Here is a 14,541-nt window from a genome sequence, read left to right as displayed (position 1 = left end):
GTGGTCATCATCCCCATTCCCCAACAAACATATAACATAATATAAAGTGGTAAAAAGGTTACATCTCTTCCTCAAGGGATGATGATGCCATTAGTTTATTTTAGAATTTTTTATAAAATAGTTCAAAACGGGGGAAAATGATTGTAACAGGGTTGACGCATAACCTAGGGACACAATTTCATGTCTTTTTTATGATACGTGATGCCAAATAAAACAAATGTAGGCCATATACGGTGTGTGCATACTTGTATAGATAGACAGATAGATAGATAGATAGATAGATACACATAGTAATGTGCAAAAGTTTTAGGCATTGAATATTGCATAGTGAGGATATCTTAAAAAATAATGCCAAAAATAATTTTCATTTATTAGTTAATGTCATGCAAAGTACAGCATACATAAAAAAAGGTAAACCAATATTTGGTGTGACAACCTTTACCTTCAAAATAGCACCAATTCTCCTGGATACAGTTTCTCTTGGTTGTTGGCAGACAGGATGTTCCAAGCTTCTTGGAGAATCTCTTCATGTAACTCCAGACTGACTCAATGATGTTGAGGTCTGGGCTCTGTGGGGGCCATAGTATCTGTTGTAGGGTTTCTTGTTCTTCTTCTATTCAATTAAATTTGCAAAGGGAATGATGAAATCTAAAATGTATATTTCCTACTGACACACTAAAGGCAGAATATATACAACCCCGATTCCGAAAAAGTTGGGACAGTATGAAAAATGCAAATAAAAACAAAAATGAGTGATTTGTAAATTATAATCACACTTTGCTATATTGAAAGCTCTACCACTACACATTATATGATGTTTTACCCTGTGAATTTAATTGTTGTCTTTTAAATGTACAGGAATTTCAAATCAGATGATTGCAACACGCTCCAAAAAAGTTGGGACAGTCGAGTGTTTACCACTGTGAAACATCACCATTTCTTCTAATAACACTTATTAAGCATTTAGGCACTGAAGACACAAGTTTGTTAAGATTAGAAAGTGGAATTTTCCCCCATTCATCCATTATGCAGGTCTTTAGCTGCACAATTGTACGGGGTCTTCATTGCCATCTAATGCGCTTAATAATGCGCCACACATTCTCAATTGGAGACAGGTCAGGACTGCAGGCAGGCCAATCTAGCACCCACACTCTCTGCCTATTCGGCCAGTATGTGGTTTGAAGTTGTCCTGCTGGAAAATGCAGGGATGTCCCTGCGAAAAAATGGTGCTGGATGGCAGTATATGTTGCTCCAAAATGTTTTCACATCTGTCTGCATTCATGGTGTTCTCACAGATGTGCGAGTTACCCATCCCATGGGCACTGACACACCCCTGACCCATACAGACACTGGCTTTTGGACCTGTCACTAATAACAGCTTGGATGGTCCTTTTCCTCTTTGGCCTGGATAACACAATGGCTGTGTTTCTCAAAAAGTTTTTGAAATGTGGACTCTTCCGACCAAAAACCGCAGTTCCACTGTTCTACTTTCCATCTAAGATGAGAACGAGCCAGAGAGGTCGGCAGCGCTTCTGGACAGTGTTGATGTATGGCTTCTGCTTTGCATAGTAAAATATTAACTTGCATCTGTGGTGGCAAGTGGTGTTGACTAACAAAGGTTACTAAAGTAATCCCAAGCCCATGTTCGTTCATGATATCCATTACAGATGAATGATGTTTTTTAAGACAGTGACATCTGAGGGATCGGAGATCACGCGCATTCAGAAGTGGTTTTTGTCTTGCCCTTTTCGCACAGAGATTTGACCAGATTTCTTGAATTTTTTAACTGTATTGTGCACTGTAGAGGGTGAAATGCCCAAAATCCTTCCAATTTGTCTTTGGGGAACATTGTTCTCAAAGTGCTGGATTATTTGATGTAGCATCTGTTGGCATATTGACAAGTCTTGAACGATCCTTACTCTTGAAGGACTAGGCTGTTTTTGGAGGCTCCTTATACAGTATACAATACTATGACATAATTGCCTCACCTGTTTAACATTTCCTGTTTCACATTGCCTTGTTATTTCAACTCATCAAATTGTTATTAGCCTCAAATTGCCCCTGTCTGAACTTTTTTGGAGCATGTTGCAATCATCTGATTTGCAATTACTGTACATAAAAAAAAAAAAGAAAAAGAAAAAAAAATCAAATTCACAAGGCAAAACATCATATTATGTGTAGTGTATCTCTCTCTCTTTTCTAATTAGTAAATAAATAAATTAGTGAAAATGTAAAATGCAAAAGTAATATAATAAATAGGTATACAGTACATTATGTGGAAATACAAACAGAAAACTAAACAAAGTCTACTTCTGTCTGTATATCTGTTTGTTCCTACAATGTAATAATTTATTCATTTGAGTATTTAATTAAAACTTTTGATGTAATTTATTGCTCATCTATGTGTTTGTCAGGATTGGTCCTACATATATTTCAAGTTTGAAAAGTGCTTAAACTATAATACTGTATGTCACTGCTTTATATAGTTTATGTCTTTATCATCAGATAATGACATTAACATAATATACAAACAATCTAAATAATAATTGGATTAGTTTTGACTAATCTGTCAGCTGGAAAGATTGAAACCAAAGTTCACTAGGTATATTTAACCATACACAGGACATCTTTTATATGCAATACAGTTTATAACCACAATTAATCTGGTGTTTACAAGGGATCTTAAATGATTTTATATGACTTACACTGGCTCCCAGGTTCTTATGGCTTCTATTTCCCTGTTGAACCACCGTTTGTACTAACCAAATAATAAACCCATGCTAAGCATGTGGAGGACAAATGTAATCCAGATCTGTGTAATCCAGTTACTGTGAGACATCCTCTGTGATCCGGATTTATACTCACAATGAAACTGAGGGTGTGAAATTTATGCTGCCACAGAAGTGCTCTTCCACACCGCATAGGGCTTAAAAGCTTCTTGTACAATCCTGATATTAAGAACATATCAAAAACTGTGTAAGACATCAGGGCCTTGAGATACTGGTTCCCTTTGCATTTTAAGGGATTTGAATTTTATAAGAATTACCCTCACAGTACAAAGTTATTCAGATTTTTTTTTTCTTAGCGTGCACAAAGTAGATCACTTTCTCCAGCAGGAGACGATAATGTACCATTAATGCAACTGATTTTGTTACTGCTTTGTCTCTACTCTAGAGGGCTCTTTTGTGCCTTTTTGTTAAAAACTGTGGGTGGGTAAGTGTGTGTGTGTGTGTGTGTGGGAAACAGATTCTGTCTGGATAGATGAGGGTTTAGATAAATTTTGCTAGTACAACTGTGTTGAACTGTGGTCTAAGGAGGAAAGTGCTTCAATAGCTCTGAGAGTGTGACACTGAAAGCCAGATTTCCTCCCTTTTACTGTGGCCCTCATGGTAACACAAGTGATCATTTCTCCCAGAATGGTGGCTGATGTGTCACAAAAGGTGTCTCACAAACTGCATCGTCTAGGATTGATCGCCCGTCTTTTGTTCAGTAAAACATGAGGTAAATGGATTTTGTTTGGACTGTGTTTATCTAGTCTCATAGAGGATCAGTTTGTCTCTATTTTCTGAGAAAGAATAATTAGGAAGTGAAGGTATCGTTATTGAACAAAATAGATAAATGTGTCAAACTTGGAGCTGTACAAAATGTAAAATAGCTGCCCATTTAAAGGAATAGGTCAGCCAAAATTTTTAATTCTGACATTATTTACTCACCCTGAGTATGTTTCCCAAACCCATATGCTGTTATCAAGCTCTAGAAAGAATAAAAAACATAAAAAACCCCCATTAAGTATCATACAAGTAGTCTATATGACTCATGTGCTATATTCCAATTCTTTTGAAGCCATGCAATATCTTTATGTGAGGAACAAACTTGAAATTCACATACTTTTTTTTCTTTGTGCAAATCATTCATTTATACCATGTTAAATGTCATTATAAGTGTGATTAAGAACCAAAATCTTGTTTCACATAGTTTTGGTCAAAATGTGTTCCTGCGTAGTTTTGCTATTACTTTTATTTCCCTCCTAATCTTTTTTTTTTTTAATTCTGCAGAACTTCAGTTATATGAATGACAAAAGCTGCCTGTTTTTCTTCAACACTCAATTTTAGTCAATCAGTTTTTGTCTGCGCGATGCTGATATGTGTGTGTCACAATATGCCACAACTCACTCTTCATTTCATGCCTGTGTCCTTCAAATAGCTCTCAGCCTATTACCACCAGAGTCATATCTGTGGCCAAATACAGTAAATGGTGCGAAAAACCTCTTATGCTTGCTAATGCATCATCTGCCTGCAATATGCGTTTCCCAATCCACTAATGTTGCTCACTGTTTATACTTGTGATTATTATAATGGCTTTTTATAACACCAGAAAAAGGTAAAAACTGTTGTACCATCCCATTAATAGACTATCAGACCAACAATGTTTTTTTTTATTTTTTTTATTTGTCTTAAGCGTAAACATCATTATATTTACTACTAGAATTTACCTTGCTTATTTGCACTATATTTATGCTTAAAGCAATTTAAAAAAATTGTTTAAGGCTTCCCTTCTCAAATAAATTAATAAAAATGTTAAATTAAAGTAAAATTAAATGTTCTTGTTTTAAAGGTGTTTAGATTTTTTTTTTTTTTTTTTTTACTGAAAAACAAGAGAAAAATACTTGTTTAGAAAATTATTTTTTGGAGGTTGTCAATAATGCATAAAAATTGTAACATTCATGCCTTGATAACACATGCTGAGTAGCTGATGATACAGCAGTGATCATTCTGTGCAATGATGTTTGAAATGGGCAACTTCATGAGACAAATTAAAATGCATTTTACAGACTGTGTCTCTTCCAGACAACCAGTTCAGTTGTCAAAAAGCTTTCCCTGTCTCTTGTAAGACCCTTCATATCTTAGATATAGAAAGTATACTGCAGATGTTTTTCTACAAGCCCATGTATGATGACTGTATGTACAGTACATACATTCAAGGTGTAATGTAAACACTAGGGATGTCAATTTTCAGACATTTTCATAATCAGTCGTTGTGGAAATTAACAATCTGATTAATCGTTAATGTTAATATCGCAAAACGAACATGGAGGACTCCAAATAATGTGCATGTAGCCTATTGTTTATATATAATTTACATTAATACACAAGGAATGTAAGTGTTGGCATTTTTCTCTTAAAATATTCTTAGTTCAGTGTATTTTAATACATTTAGGCTGTGTTTAGTACGAATTTGTGAATTGTTAAATTACTGTTAATTAATTAGGCTACTGTTAAAAAGAACTTGTATACGAGATATATCAATTATGCATATTTGAGTTCATGAAAACTTCATGTTGTGGATCATGGGATATTTCTGACATTTTAACTTATTTTTTTATTTGAAATTAAGTCAAATCATAACCATAAACCATAATCATAAAACATAGTTAACATACTTAGCATAAGGTGACGATGGTGAGATGTCAGCTGAATGTATAATACCTTCGTGTTTTCCTGGTGATCGCTGACTTAATTGTAGGTTGGAATGGAACAAGGAGATCAACAGTGCTTGTTTTCATGTTGTACTTTAACACTCTATCACGGTTTGTGCAGAAAACATTAATGTTCATGTAAAGAGAAACACTCAAACACTGTTTACATTGAGCCTGCTTCATCTTGCATCTGTGGTTCTTCTTTTGTGAACCGGATAATGACATACCTACCCCCATCCCTCCGGAATCTACGCCCCTGGATAAGCTTCTGTTTTATTTAAAAGAAAAGAAAGTGTAAAGACCGCTCAAAATCTGTCAAATGCATTTCTGCACCGAAGTAAATGAACAGCGACCGATCAAATAAAAACAAATGCTAAATCTTTATAAGGCTATGAAAAGAAAACTGATTGATTGCTCAACAGAGATCAGACATAGATGGCAAATGTTAATTGCACTGAAGTTGATGAAATTAATTCATTTTTATTAGCATAACTCCATGCTTTCACTTGGTGCTCGACATTCCCCGTGAGCGCGATCTCCAAAGCAGGCACTATATTCTGCGTATAGTGGAACAAATGTGACAAAATTTAGACATGTTAATAAAGATTTCTGTCACAGACATTCGTTTTACATGCAATAATAATTTAATTTTACTTATTGAAGGTACAAATATGTTTTAGGAATTTCAAATAATCTATTCAAAATCCTCTTGGCATGTGCCCCCTCAGTCTGAATGGACATGGCGCCTCTGCTTACTGGATTGTTTGTTTGTCGCATTTTGTTACCACCTCAATTCGAGTGGACTTGGGGGATATTGAGCGCAAGGAGATGACCACATCCTCTTGGATGTGTTTCCTAACCGCTTACTGACCTAAGCTCTCATGAATGGATGTTATTTCAAAGGGGTGAAAAGAATGTACTGTTTATCAGTCGTTGTATTGCAGGCAGAATCGGCATGCTCTTTCGGAATTTTTAGCCAAGTGGATTTTGAGTGCAACTTTCAAAAACAAAATTATTTGTATTTTGTTTAATTAAGTTAAATGAATACTGGAGGCAAAAACTGGTCTTAATATAAAAATACTGTGGCAGAAATCACCATTCACATGTCCAGATTTGGTTAGTCCAATCGAGTCTTACATGGGGTTGGGAATTGGGATTTGAAGCTGACTAGCATATCTTACACTTACTCTAAGTGCTTTTTTCTTTAGTCATCATGTTTTTTATCTTGCCTAAGGCACCAAGCAAGCCAGGGCTGACAAAAAGTAGGTGTATGATGCCCATGATTGCAGGATTTATGCTGGTGGGTTACTAAGGTTAATACTAAAAAGAGCATCTCCTCCTTGTCAGAGTAGAGAATAAAAGCATCGAAACACATTTCTCCTTGACAAAAACAAGCTTAACAGAATTTCACTGGCCTTTTTTGAATAAAAAAACAAAACAAAACAAAAAAAACAAAAAAACAGATTGCATGGGGTTAGCTTTTACTGTCCACTAGGCAGACATTTTCCAAGAGTAATTGCAATTACTGTGAGTTTGAAATGTTAAATGAGTTATTTAAATGGCATCAGTCCTGGGATAATGCACTGAGAGTTTAAAAATATTTGAAATATTTGTCCTTTAAACATGTTCTTTTGCTATTCAGTAGACTGTTTTGATCAGAGTTCACTGGTAAATCTCATGGATGTAATATTGTCATGGAAACAGAATATTAAAACATAATTCATGAAAAAGGCTCCTAATTTGTATTAAATACACCGGTATATGGAGCTAATTCTGAACTACGCCAACAAATTGCCTTCGCACCTATCTTTGCAGGTCATTTGTCCTTTCAGTGGCATTTTCTGTTGCTGCTGTTGCCATTGAAGCAGAGAACACAATGATATTGTGCAACTGGATTATTTATACTCATCTACCCCAACACATACTGTGACTCCATAATTGTTCCTATCATACCTTTGAACCTAATACCAAAAGAAAAGATGTTCTCTTGGTCCTGAGGTGTTTGTTAAACTATGCCACTATGGGCACTTTTGGTCCTGTGAACTTTTAGAAAAAAACTTACCTTAAACTTACTTGTCTTTCATGAGGGCATGAACTACAATCCCATGAAGCATTGTGAATAATGTAATTGAATATAAAATGATGGAAATATATAAAACTATTGATTTAAGGTGTTTGATTATAAGTATAGAAAGAAATATTCCAATTTATACAAATATACAAGTAGTTTGAGGGTGAAAGGAGACTGACTTCCACAGTGCTTCATGGGAGTGGACGGTCTTAAAACATACATAAAACACTCTCAATATAGTTTATTAATTTGTCCTCAAACAGTGTTCAACTACAATAATGTACACACATCACAGGAGAATTCTGTCAATTTTTGTCATTTTTCTGAAACACATTTTCAAACTGTTGAATGACACTTTGGTGAATAAAAGTACTAATTTCTTTCCATAAGAGCAAAATCTGTACATTATTCCAAAATTTTGGCCGCCTATGTATGTGTGTGTGTATGTGTGTATATATATATATATATATGTGTGTGTGTGTGTGTGTATACACACACTGGTGGCCAAAAGTTTGGAATAATGTACAGATTTTGCTCTTATAGAAAGAAATTAGTACTTTTATTCACCAAAGTGGCATTCAACTGATCACAATGTATAGTCAGGACATTAATAACATGAAAAATTATTATTACAATTTGAAAAAAATGTTCAGAACTTCTTAAACTACTTCAAAGATTTCTCATCAAAAAATCCTCCACTTGCAGCAATGACAGCTTTGCAGATCCTTGGCATTCTAGCTGTCAGTTTGTCCAGATTCACAGGTGACATTTCACCCCATGCTTCCTGTAGCACTTGCTGTAGATGTGGCTGTCCTGTCGGGCACTTCTCACGCACCTTACAGTCTAGCTGATCCCACAAAAGCTCAATGGGGTTAAGATCCATAACACTCTTTTCCAGTTATCTGTTGTCCAATGTCTGTGTTTTTCTGTTTCAAAAGTGGCATTTTCTTTGCAATTCTTAACATAAGGCCTGCACCCCTGAGTCTTCTCTTTACTGTTGTACATGAAACTGGTGTTGAGTGGGTAGAATTCAATGAAGCTGTCAGCTGAGGACATGTGAGGTGTCTATTTCTCAAACTAGAGACTCTGATGTACTTATCCTCTTGTTTAGTTGTACATCTGTCCTTCCACATCTCTTTCTGTCCTTGTTAGAACCAGTTGTCCTTTGTCTTTGAAGACTGCAGTGTACAATTTTGTATGGAATCTTCAGTTTTTTGGCAATATCAAGCATTGTATAGCCTTCATTCCTCAAAACAATGAGTGACTGACAAGTTTCTAGAGAAAGCTGTTTCTTTTATTGCCATTTTAGACGTGCCAGTCTATTGCATACTGTGGCAATACAAATACAATGTTAAGCTTCATTTAAGGAACCAAATAGCTTTCCGCAGTGTTTGATATAATGGCAAGTGAATTTCTAGTACCAAATTAGCAATTTAGCATGATTACTCAAGGATAAAGTCTTGGAGTGATGGCTGCTGGAAATGGGACCTGTCTAGATTTTATCAAAAATTACTTTTTTCAAATAGTGATGATGCTGTTTTTTACATCAGTAATGTCCTGACTATACTTTGTGATCAGTTGAAAGCCACTTCGGTGAATTAAAGTACCAATTTCCATTCCAAACTTTTTTTATATATATATACACACAGTTCATTCGTAAAGTATTCAGACCCCTTCATTTTTTTTCACATTTTGTTATGTTGCAGACTTATGCTAAAATGCTTTCTACTCCATACCCCATAATGACAAAGCACAAACCAGATTTTGATATCTTTGCAAATTTATTAAAAAGAAAAAACTAAAATATCACATTGACATAAGTATTCAGACCCTTAACTCAGGACTTAGTTGAAGCACCTTCGGCAGTGATCACAGCCTCAAGCCTTTTTGGGTATGATGCGACAAGCATTGCACACCTGGATTTGGGCATTTTCTGCCATTCTTCTCTGCAGATCCTCTCAAGTTCTGTCAGGTTGGATGGGAACCGTCGGTGGACAGCCATTTTCAGGTCTCTCCAGAGATAATCGATTGGGTTCAAGTCCGGGCTCTGGCTGGGCCACTCAAGGACATTCATGGAGTTGTCCCTAAGCCACTCTTGTGTTGTCTTGGTTGTGTGCCTAGGGTGATTGTCCTGTTGGAAGGTGAACCTTCGGCCCAGTCTGAGGCCCTGAGCGCTCTGGACTAGGTTTTCATTAAGCATATCTCTGTATTTTGCTGCTTTCAGATTTCCTTCAACCCTGACCAGTCCCCCAGTCCCTGCCGCTGAAAAACACTCCCACAGAATGATGCTACCACCACCATGCTTCACCGTTGGGATGGTATTGCGCAGGTGATGAGCGATGCCTGGTTTCCTCCAGACATGACGCTTGGAATTGAGGCCAAACAGTTCAATCTTTGTTTCATCAGACCAGAGAATCTTGTTTCTCACAGTCTACGAGTCCTTTAGATGCTTTTTTAGCAAATTACAAGCATGCTTTCTTGTGTCTTGCACTGAGGAGAGGCTGCCGTCTGGCCACTCTGCCATAAAGCCCAGATTGGTGGAGTGTTGCAGTGATGGTTGTCCTTCTGCAAGTTTCTCCCATCTCCACACATGATCTCTTGAGCTCAGCCAGAGTGACCATCGGGTTCTTGGTCACCTTTCTTACCAAGGCCCTTCTCCCCTGATTGCTCAGTTTGGCCTGGCGGCCAGCTCTAGTAAGAGTCCTGGTTGTTTCAAAGTTCTTCCATTTAAGAATTATGGAGGCCACTGTGCTCTTGGGAACCTTCGATGCAGCCAACATATTTTGTGGCCATCCCTAGATCTGTGCCTCGACACAATAATGTCTCTGCAGCAGTTCCTTTGACCTCATGGCTTGATTTTTGCTCTGATATGAATTTTCAGCTGTGAGACCTTATATAGACAGGTGTGTGCCTTTCCAAATCATGTTCAACCAATTGAATTTGCCAAAGGTGGACTCCAATCAAAGTGTAGAAACATCTCAAAGATGATCCAGAGAAATGGGATGCACCTAAGCTAAGTGCCATAGCAAAGGGTCTGAATACTCATGTTAATGTGATATTTCATTTTTTTCTTGTTAATACATTTGCAAAGTTATCAAAAATCTGTTTTTTGCTTTGTCATTGTGGGGTATGGAGTGTAGATTAATGTGAAAAAAATAATAAAGCATTTTAGCATAAGGCTACAACATAACAAAATGTGAAAAAAATTAAGGAGTCTGAATACTTAATGAATGCACTGTGTGTGTATATATATATATATCAGTGCATGAGAGGCAAAATCAGAGGGAGTGTAGTGGCCTCATTGTGCTCAATGAGGGGAAACACATGTGGTGGGAAGTAATTGCCCTTATCTCGGTGAGGATGTGTGCATGATTTTAACTACTGTATGTATGACTGAAAATGAATTATAACTCAGGGCATGACTAGACTAGTTGACTAATTCCTAAAGGAACCATGTGGACAATGACTAAAATTGGGGGAATGGAAAAAACATAGTAAATAGATAACATTTGTGAAAAAAAAAAGAAAATGTATACTATGAAATTAGCTGATGTTTTTTCTGCTTCCTATATCCTGAGTTAACGCCTCAAGTCAGATTTAGTAGTCACAGTCTTTGTTTTGTCTCCACGGCAACAGGAGCCCACAAGTTTGTGCAACTGTTTTGCCACCAACCATGCAAGGACAACACATTCTGTTGTCTCTAATGCTGGGTGCATAACATAAGCTATTTTCTTTTAATACTAATTATCACCACCTTTATTCCAAGGATGTTGGCCTTTTACTTTATGATTAGTTGCCATTGCCAGTTCTCTCTTTAAAATGAATAGTGCATTCTCTGTTTTGTAGTAAAATAATAGCTATTTTAAAAGTGGGGACCAATTAGATAAACAACAGTGAATATTAATCAGCCACAGGCGAAGATTAAATTTTAATCATGACAGAAGCAATATTTATGCTGTTCCTCCTAAGATCAAATAAACACGAACTGATTCACCATTATGGCTGTTGACTTAAATATTAAAAATATCTTTGAGTAGATGACACTTGGCGTGAACATAACACAAGAATCTCAAGTTGGAACACTTACAAAAAATACACAATGTTTATCTGTTATTAAAGTTTTAAACAAGACATCTGAGGATGCCAAACACATCCCGTGAATTTTTTATAATCCTGTTACTTTATTACATTACATATTACAGCATAGCTTTGATCATTTCAAAGTATCTCCTGTATCTCAGCTGCATTCACTGTGTTCTTGTTTTTCTCTAAACAAAGCCAGCTTAACATTCAGCAGTACATATCATACCACCTTCATAGCTGTTCGTGGGGGTCACATTGCCTCAGTGGAGTTGGGATGCAGAGCCGCATCTACCTTGATCTAATTGCTAGGAGGATTCTCCTGGACCCTCTCTGAGTCTTCATATCTTATTCCTTTTCATATTGCTCTTTATTCAAAGGACTTTTCAAATTTGGTGTCATCATTCTCTACGCACCAAAAAACTCCCCCCAATACTGTACGACATGAAAGAGAGAATGCCCTCTACAATCATGGATCTTTCAGAGTATGTGTTAGTTTGATTTCATCACTTTCTGTATTGGCACTCACCATTAAACAGATCATCCTAAGTGCAGTGTGAGGAGAGTGTTTTTTATTTCATTTCTTTTTTTTTTTTTTTTCACTGTATCTTTGTTTTAGAGCACAATATAATGAGTAGAATCAGCATAAAATCTATTTTATTGTATGTATTTGCATAAAAGAGTGCAACAGTTGGTTTCTGGAAGTAAAATCCCCATTCATTTTCTCCATAGATTCATTATTTTTTTCCAATGACTTGCAAACCTTTGAAGACAGGCCTACCGTGAGCTCCGAGTCTGTTCATTGATGGTATATGCTTCTGTTGAAGCCATCAGTCAGCTTTATTTCAATTAAAAATTTTCAAAAAAATACATAAAAATCATGTTTAATAGCAGAGTTTCTGATGAACAACTACACTACCCATGGTCCAGCAGAGAAAGATCCACCAATCAGAGAACTACGGCCGAAAAAGCCGGCCAAACAAGCCTGGAAGCGACCGCCCACTCACATGATGCACTGTGGATGACGCAAACGAGTCTCCCTTCACCCTCAAACTACTTATATATTTGTATATATTGGAATATTTCTCAATAAATGTAAACTACTGTATATTGTTTCTATACTTATAATCAACAACCTAAAATCAATAGTTTTATATATTTCTCTCATTTTATATTCAATTACATCATTCACAATGCTTTATGGGATTGTAGTTCATGTCCTCATGAAAGATGGTAAGTCTTGTACCTTTGTTTATTTGTCTGATTTTCAAAAAAATGTTTAATGTTGTGATTTACCTCAGAGCTGGTTGGTTGGGTTCAGGGATTAGAACTCTTTTATGAAGGATTTTATACAAATTCTATGGAAGAAAAGAATGAGAAATATACTTCCTGAACCCAGATGGTTGAAAAAGTGGGCGAGCACTGTTGCGCTCTATTATAGAACAGTTAGTTCAGGTCCCTTAATCTGATTTGACAAGCTGCATTACAGTAATGTACAATATATAGTATAACAGCACTGGGATGCTTCACTGTTTGTGTCACTCCACTTGTCTGTGTTTGTGGCATTTCAGATAGGCTGCCATCTGTGTATTGCTTGGCGACACATTAAGGTTGATCCTGCTTTGGTTTCGTTTGGAACTATTTTTGTTAGTGGAGCAAAAATAGACAACATAACAGCACTCTGCTTGTTATATTAAGTGTTCTGTTGAAATGAAGAATGTTGTTGGAGTTTCAATAGAAGTAAAGCAAATGTGACATTTGAGGAATGGTATTATAACCAATTTATATATTTATGGGCCCAGATGCAACATTTTCTGTCAAGCAATGAAAGATTGGCATAATCTGATGACTGTTTATTAAAAAAAAACCAAAAAAAAAAAAAAACCACAACGGTCAAATGGGGTCATATATATATAAAAAGAATGAAACAGTCAAATGAAAAATAGAAAATGAAAAAAAAAAAGAGAAATGAAATACGGTAGTGTCAGGTTTAGTAGAGAAAAATGTCAGGACTCAAACACAGAGTAGCGTAATGGGCTTTTATTACTCACAAAATACAACAACAACAAAAAATACCCCAAAGGGGAAAACACAGACCTGGGTGACACAACAATGTCAGCCCGACAGGAACCAACAGGAATCCACACAAAACAAGACTGACAGAGATCTAACAGGGGACATAAACACAAGCAATATCCCACAACAAACTGGCAAAAGACAAAGCACACAGAGAGAATAAATAAGGGAGCAAACGAGGAGGGAAACAAGGGAGGCAGGTGGAATTAATAACAAGATAACAGGGCAAACGAGGAGGTGGGGTATCACTCAAGACAGAGGATTGCGTGGCAATGAGAACCCAAAACAAACCACGCACTCACATAAATGACAGACACAAACAATAGACATTGTTTGTTGCATGCCGCCAGAATGACACGAGAGCAACATGCACTCATGCTAACACTCACACAAACAATAGACATGAGTGCATGCTGCCAGAGTGACATAAGAGCAACATGCACTCATGCTAGACAACAACAACACAAGAGAACACGTGACAAAACCAAAAGGCAAGCCATGTATTCTCCACACAAGACACAGACAAAACATGAAATCACATCACACGAGACAGAACACAAGTGCCTGGACTCAGCCACCAAGTAAATAAAACCAAACCAAACGAGTGGCTGAATCCAGACACAAGACAGAGACTAACAAAACAAGAGTGTCAAGGCTCTGCCACAAAAGTCAAGAAGACAAAACTAGGGCAGAACCCTGACAGGTAGAGGCTAATACCAAAATGAAAAGAAAAACAGGGCATTAGCTTACCTATATACTTCAACACTTACTTAATACATGCTTATATCATTCACAGCATTTTATGCATTTAAGTACTTGCTTAAATCACTCAAAGCAT

Source organism: Myxocyprinus asiaticus, chromosome 26 (assembly GCF_019703515.2).
Source record: "Myxocyprinus asiaticus isolate MX2 ecotype Aquarium Trade chromosome 26, UBuf_Myxa_2, whole genome shotgun sequence".
Classification (NCBI taxonomy): Eukaryota; Metazoa; Chordata; class Actinopteri; order Cypriniformes; family Catostomidae; genus Myxocyprinus; species Myxocyprinus asiaticus.
Note: the sequence above shows the minus strand (reverse complement) of the source record.